This window comes from Nerophis lumbriciformis, linkage group LG01, assembly GCF_033978685.3.
Source record: "Nerophis lumbriciformis linkage group LG01, RoL_Nlum_v2.1, whole genome shotgun sequence".
Classification (NCBI taxonomy): domain Eukaryota; kingdom Metazoa; phylum Chordata; class Actinopteri; order Syngnathiformes; family Syngnathidae; genus Nerophis; species Nerophis lumbriciformis.
This window is the reverse complement of record NC_084548.2, coordinates 19,812,501-19,819,073: the sequence shown is the minus strand read 5'-3', so window position 1 is coordinate 19,819,073 and position 6,573 is coordinate 19,812,501. Positions and strand designations below refer to the sequence as shown.

Sequence of the window (6,573 nt, the reverse complement as noted above, 5' to 3'; positions counted from 1 at the left end):
CTTGAGTAACTTTTTTTTTTTTTTAAACATATAGATGCCCACATCCGCTGTACATAAGATAAGTGTAGGATACTTCTCCTGTTGCCTTATTTGTATTTACTTTTTTTTTCAATGGCTTTATTTAGTGTTTGGCGCAACCGGACCAGAACGAAAGGTATAAAAAGAAGACGACAGAGGGGGATAAGACAGAGACACAACAACAGCAAATATGATCCGAAAACTGACAGCAGTGAAACAAATGGTAATAACGCAGAATAGACAATAAACATTATCGCACTACAAATGGAACAATAAAAATATCAATAGAAACAACACTCTTGATAATGAATAATAATAGTTACCTCGATTATTAACAATACAAATGTTTCAAATGCAACAATACATAAGTGTAATGACAACTTTAATTACAAAAGAAAGCAGATAAATGGAGGCGAAGAAAGAGAAGCCGACTGTATTAACCTTGTAGATTGTTATAGTAAAAATAGGTTGAGCTTTTTAGGTGCCATGTTTTACCCAGTTTCCCCTGGAGGGGACAACGTTGATATATGTTTGATAAAAAGTGATATGTACGCAGTATGTGTATATGTATGAACTGTATTTGTGTATGTATGTGCCTAGGTACTGTATATACACGCTTACACATGTATGAATAATTGTATGTATGTTTGTATGTACTATATATTTGTCTCCCAGTATGTGCGAGAGCCAAAGTGCGGTCCTCGCCACCCAGAGAGCCCAACCTAAAACGTCAGGTGTGGTACCCAGGGAACAAAGGACCCCCGGCCCCACGCAGGCAGGCCGTCCAGCGATAGGTCCCCCGGAACCGGTCCCACCATGCCGTTAATGCACCTATATAACTGAACATGCTTTGAATATATGTGGGGGTTTTTTATATTTATTTATCATTTGGTTTCTAAACTAAAAACAAATCCAATTAAAAAATAATATACACATACATAAATGTAACTTTGTTTTTAATGTCAAAAATAGTGCAGTCAAATGTGATGATTTTTACAAATCAGATTAATTACACTTTTGATTGTGATTTTTGTTGGTTATTACTCGCCTGCATAATTTGAATTAACTTAAAATGTTTTACTTAAACTAAAAAAATTACCAATAAAAAAATATTGGGACAAATTATAATTTTATGTCAGAATGTCATACTATTCTATTCTATACAGTAAAAATGTTCATGTTTTATCTGAATGCTCAAAACTTGTTAACAGTTTTATCTAAAGTCCCGTCGAGGTTCATTTTTGGTTGATGCATCAACCTGATCACCGACCGTATAACAAACACCTTTCAGGTAACCATGACCAAAAGGTAAAGAAGAATGTGCTTTCAAAATAAATTCAACTGTGATTAATCTGCAAATATGCAGGATTAATGCAATATTTTTTGTGATTAATTGCATGAGTTAACTTATTTTTCAATATATGTATATATTTTTATATACATATTTATTCATTGAACAATTTATTTCCCGTTAATTCATTACAGTACAAAACATTAAAGGGGCTGTTTGCAAACTCCTCAAAGGAAAAACTCTATATCAATATATCGGTGTTTTTCAGCCACTGTGCCACGGCAAACTAGTGTACCTTGAGATATTGTCTGGTGTGCCACGGTAGATGTCATTTCACCTAATTGGATTAAAAATATTTTTTGCACACCAGTAACTATAATCCGCAAATAATGTGCCGTTGAGTGTCTGTGCTGTCTAGAGCGCGGCAGAGTAACCGTGTAATACTCTTCCATATCAGTAGGTGGCAGCAGGTAGCTAATTGCTTTGTGGATGTCGGGAACATGGTTTGTCGTGATCACAATATGCAGACGACAGCGGGAGGCAGTGTGCAGGTAAAAAGGTATCTAATGTTTAAACCAAAAATAAACAAAAGGCGGGTTTCGCTAAGAAAAGGCATTGAAACTCAGGGATGGCTATGCAAAACTAAACTAAAACTGAACTGGCTGCAAAGTAAACAAAAACAATGCTGGACGACAGCAAAGACTTACAGCATGTGGAGCAGCAGACGGCATCCACAAAGTACATCCGTACATGACATGACAACAACAAAATAGGAAACACTACACACAGGAAAACACCAAAAAACTCTAAATAAGTCACGGCGTGATGTGAAAGGTCGTGACAGTACACCTACTTTGAGACAAGCTATAGTGATGCATGCTTGGTTATGGTTACAATTGCGAGAACTACTTTTTACTGTCAATATCGGCTGCTGAGTTTCATTTTTTTTTTTGTTTTCCGCTAGTGGTGTGCCTCGGGATTTTTTCCAATGAAAAACATGTGCCTTGGCTCGAAAAAGGTTGAAAAACACTGCAATAGGCTAGCTTATGTTACCATTGGTGGTTTAACAGAACACATTTATGTTAAAACAGTATATATTTTTTGACAATTACTAAGTTTGTTTATTACAAATTTTTACCGGTCCGAATAAAATGATTGGTGTTTACGTCGGTTACTCACCCGGTCTCATCAACTCATACGCTCGGGAAGCGTGTGCACACATACAAAAGCAGTCCAACAATTTGCAATAATGTTGTTATAATAGAATATACATTTAATGACAGCTAATACAAACTACTCAAATTGCTATTATTAGCTAACAATAAACAACACCCAAAGCTATGTGTTATGTATGTACTTAGTTACATCATAAAAGAGGGCAGGATATATTGTTCGAAAGTTAGCATTGATTGATTGATTGATTGAAACTTTTATTACTAGATTGCACAGTACAGTAAATATTCTGTACAATTGACCACTAAATGGTAACACCCGAGTAAGTTTTTCAACTTACGTCGGGGTCCACGTTAATCAATTCATGTTAATCAATTCATTTTAGCACCCTCTAAATATCTGTGTAAATGTTGCAAATAGCCCCTTTAATCAAATTAAATTAAAGTTTGAATAAAAGAGACAAAAAAATTGTTTCACATAGAATGTTAAAATAAAAATGTAATCGGGGATTTTGGGGTGGTCTCAAAATCGAATTCTGCTTTGGGCCCCAATGTAGCCAGGAGCGGCCCTGGCCTGCTAAAATGCAACACTTTTTTTTTAACGAAATGTGGGCGTTTCTTTTCGCGTAAAGGGAGCTCCGTTTTTGTCAGACGGTCCCTCAGCTGCGGGCACCTGCGACACGAAGCTCAGCATCTCAGTCGGCGTGGAAGTCCTCAAACACACGCTTACACGCACTTCTCTCTGACAGGCGCGGACACCTGGCGTGTTCCCGGTCCTTCTGAGCTGGATCGACCACCCCCCGGACCTGGATCATGTCCACGATGGCGGTCCAGCCTCCATCGTCTCCGTGACACGTCCAAGACGGGGAGAGATGCCCTGCGTGCGGACTGACAGGCGAGTGTTTCAACTCTTTTCACATCAAATGTGCTCCTATAGTCTGCTCTCACCTTTTCTACCGCATTAATTTGTATTAGCAGATATGTTTTCCATGTAAGACCTAAAATGTCCTCACTTGCTGCTGTTTTTATACTTAGACTGTTGCCCGTTTTGTGCCTGAGACAGTGAAAGTGTCCCCTTACCAAAAATCAATAGTGTAGAATTACTTATAGCAAACGCTAAACATTTAGCTTGCCCTGACATTGTAATTGATTTGTATCATGCACACCATTACATTTATACGTGTATATATATATATATTTTTTTTTTTTTCTAAATAAAAAAAGGTTTGTGTAGAATGTTTAGTTTATTACGCACTACTAATATAGTAATATTTACTTTCAAAGAGTCTTTAATGTTTATCATTGTCATACTTGCCAACCCTTCCGGATTTTCCGGGAGACTCCCGAAATTCAGCGCCTCTCCCGAAAACCTCCCGGGACAAATTTTCTCCCGAAAATCTCCCGAAATTCAGGCGGAGCTGGAGGCCACGCCCCCTCCAGCTCCATGCGGACCTGAGTGACGTGTTGACAGCCTGTTCACAACATTGCCGTAAACAGCAATGTTGTGACACTTTTAAACAGGACAATACTGCCATCTACTGTACATGCATATGTGACCCACCCATAATGTGTCACATTTTTGTGTTGATTTATTTATTTTATTTTGTGGTTTGAATTCGTTTTTGGAGCTGTCATTCCACATTTATCAGTATTCACATTGGTCAGTAGGGGGCAATAGGGCGTTTCTTCCCAATTGAATGCTATCACCTGCAGACCGGAAGTGTCTTGTCATTCTGATGAGTGCGACCAGTCTGTGAACAATTGAAACGTCCTGTGTGCTTTTTCCTCCTGTATAACAGGTTAGTTTTGGTAAATCAACTCACTGAATAATATCCATGTGATCTTTATAAGTTTAAGTACACATTCTGATGGTGGAGCCTAACTCTAAAGTGTTTGTGAGTTGTAGTTTGTATTTGTGAATGAATCCAGTGCACAGCTGCAGTAATCAATACAAAAAGGCGACGTGAGTGCGCATTGTTTATATAGGAACTTCTGATCCTAATTCAGACTCCCAAATTAGAGCTCCCGTTTTCTTATTGATTTTATAATGTATATTTGTATAATGTGTGTGTTCTGAAATAGTGACAGAGAATAGAACAAGGATGGCCAATTCAACCCTTAACTCAACAATGAGTAGATGAGTGTTATGTGTGTGTGTATATGTTTAAATAAATGAACACTGAAATTCAAGTATTTCTTTATATATATATATATATATATGTATGTGTGTGTAATAATATATATATATATATATATATATATATATATATATATATATATATATATATATATATAGCTAGTGTAGGAGCCATTTAAGGCATCCTTATTTTTGTGTTGGCATTACTTTCTTTTGTCACTAGGTGGCGGGCTTTTTGGTTGAGCAGGGCAGGGAGGAATGCATATGTAGGAGCACAGGTGAGCCAAACGAGGAAGGACTCAGGTGTGGGAGCACAAACCGTTCTTACCAGCAGCAGACAACATCAGTCAGCAGCAGACAACATCAGTCAGCAGCAGACAACATCAGACAGCAGCAGACAACATCAGACAGCAGCAGACAACATCAGGCAACAGCAAATGCAACAGCAGACAGCAACAGGCAGGAGAACATATAACACAATATCACTGCAATAATCCCTGGTATGTTTCATTCACCCTGCAAGTTCATTAATAAATAGACATAAACTGGATTTCTGACTGGACCTCACTTCATATGCAATGTTTGCTACTGCGTAGGATCACTCCCTCAAACCTGTTGAGTAATGACAATAAATTGGAACATTTGAAGGTGAAGATTGCCATTACAGCTAGAATTCACTGAAAGTCAAGTATTTCTTATATATATATATATATATATATATATATCTTAACCACGCCCCCAACCACGCCCCCCGCCCCACCACCGACCACGCCCCCCACCCCCACCTCCCGAAATCGGAGGTCTCAAGGTTGGCAAGTATGATCATTGTGCTTGTAGTGGCTGAAGAGCTTTTATTTTTTAATATTCATATTTTAGCCACGTGATGGATGAAAATATTTCCAGATCCCCCACAAATTGTCTACTACTAACTACTTACAGCGACTGACTTTTATAGGTACGACTAGGTAGCGATTTACATGAAATCAACTGTTGCCTTTGTTGCACGTCCGATTGCAGCTCAAACACCGCCTTTATGTAATGTTACAACAACACAGCAAGAAGGTGCTCAAAAGTACAGTAAGGCTCCACTTTTCGAAATGCCTCGCTCGTTGCAAATTCACATTGGATTTTCAATACACGTGCTACTGATTAACATTAGCAATTTTACACGGCGACTTCAACACATCCACATGTGGTAATGAAAAGTACAACTGAGATGCACGTTGCAATCAAACAGCTGGTGTGTAGTGAGTGCAATACTTACAGTACAAACACTTTGTAGGATCAACAAAAGACAAGACTGGCACTTTCAACATAATGGCAAAGACCACTGTGTGGCCAAAGCAACACATTGTAGCCTATACACTACTGCCACCTAATGTCTTGGAATTGCAACTGCATGCAAAGTTTACTGCTGTATATAATAGTTGCAAGTGAGACTTAAAACATTTAATAAGAAAGCAAGTTGTTAACAACTGGACAGCACAGCTCAGTATTAAATAATAATAAATATTATACATTTATTAACACACACAAAAGTACCAAAAAAATTGGTACTGTTGAGTACCGGTATCGATTCCCAGGTACTCGGAATGGGTACCATATCCATTCCATTGTGAAAGGTACCCATCACTACTCACGAACAGTGTTGGGTTGGTTACTGAAAACCAGTAACTAGTTACAGTTACTAGTTACTTTATTTCAAAAGTAACTCAGTTACTAACTCAGTTACTTACACCAAAAAGTAATGCATTACTGTGAAAAGTAACTATTTAGTTACTTCTATTTTTATTTTTTTTATTTTTTTTAAGGCCCCCTTTAATGCCCTTTTAGCCTTCATTTCAGTACTGTTATTGCACTGGAGAATAATACAATCTGTTGATCAACTTGACATGCATTTGCATCACTGAACTCTGCTAAGCAATGTGGTCTACATACAACACACAAAGACAAAG

General features: G+C 37.8%; 1 protein-coding gene across 4 annotated transcripts in view; it reads left to right on the top strand.

Annotated features, from left to right (window-relative positions):
* The first annotated feature begins 1,215 nt into the window (after positions 1-1,215).
* pik3cd (phosphatidylinositol-4,5-bisphosphate 3-kinase, catalytic subunit delta) overlaps positions 1,216-6,573 on the top strand; it is a 78,247-nt gene continuing 72,889 nt past the window's right edge. For all 4 annotated transcript variants that reach the window (XR_009816955.1, XM_061976988.2, XM_061976979.1 and 1 more), the window contains exon 1: positions 1,216-3,376. The gene's annotated coding sequence lies outside the window, so the exon portion shown is untranslated. The remainder of the gene's footprint in view (positions 3,377-6,573) is intronic.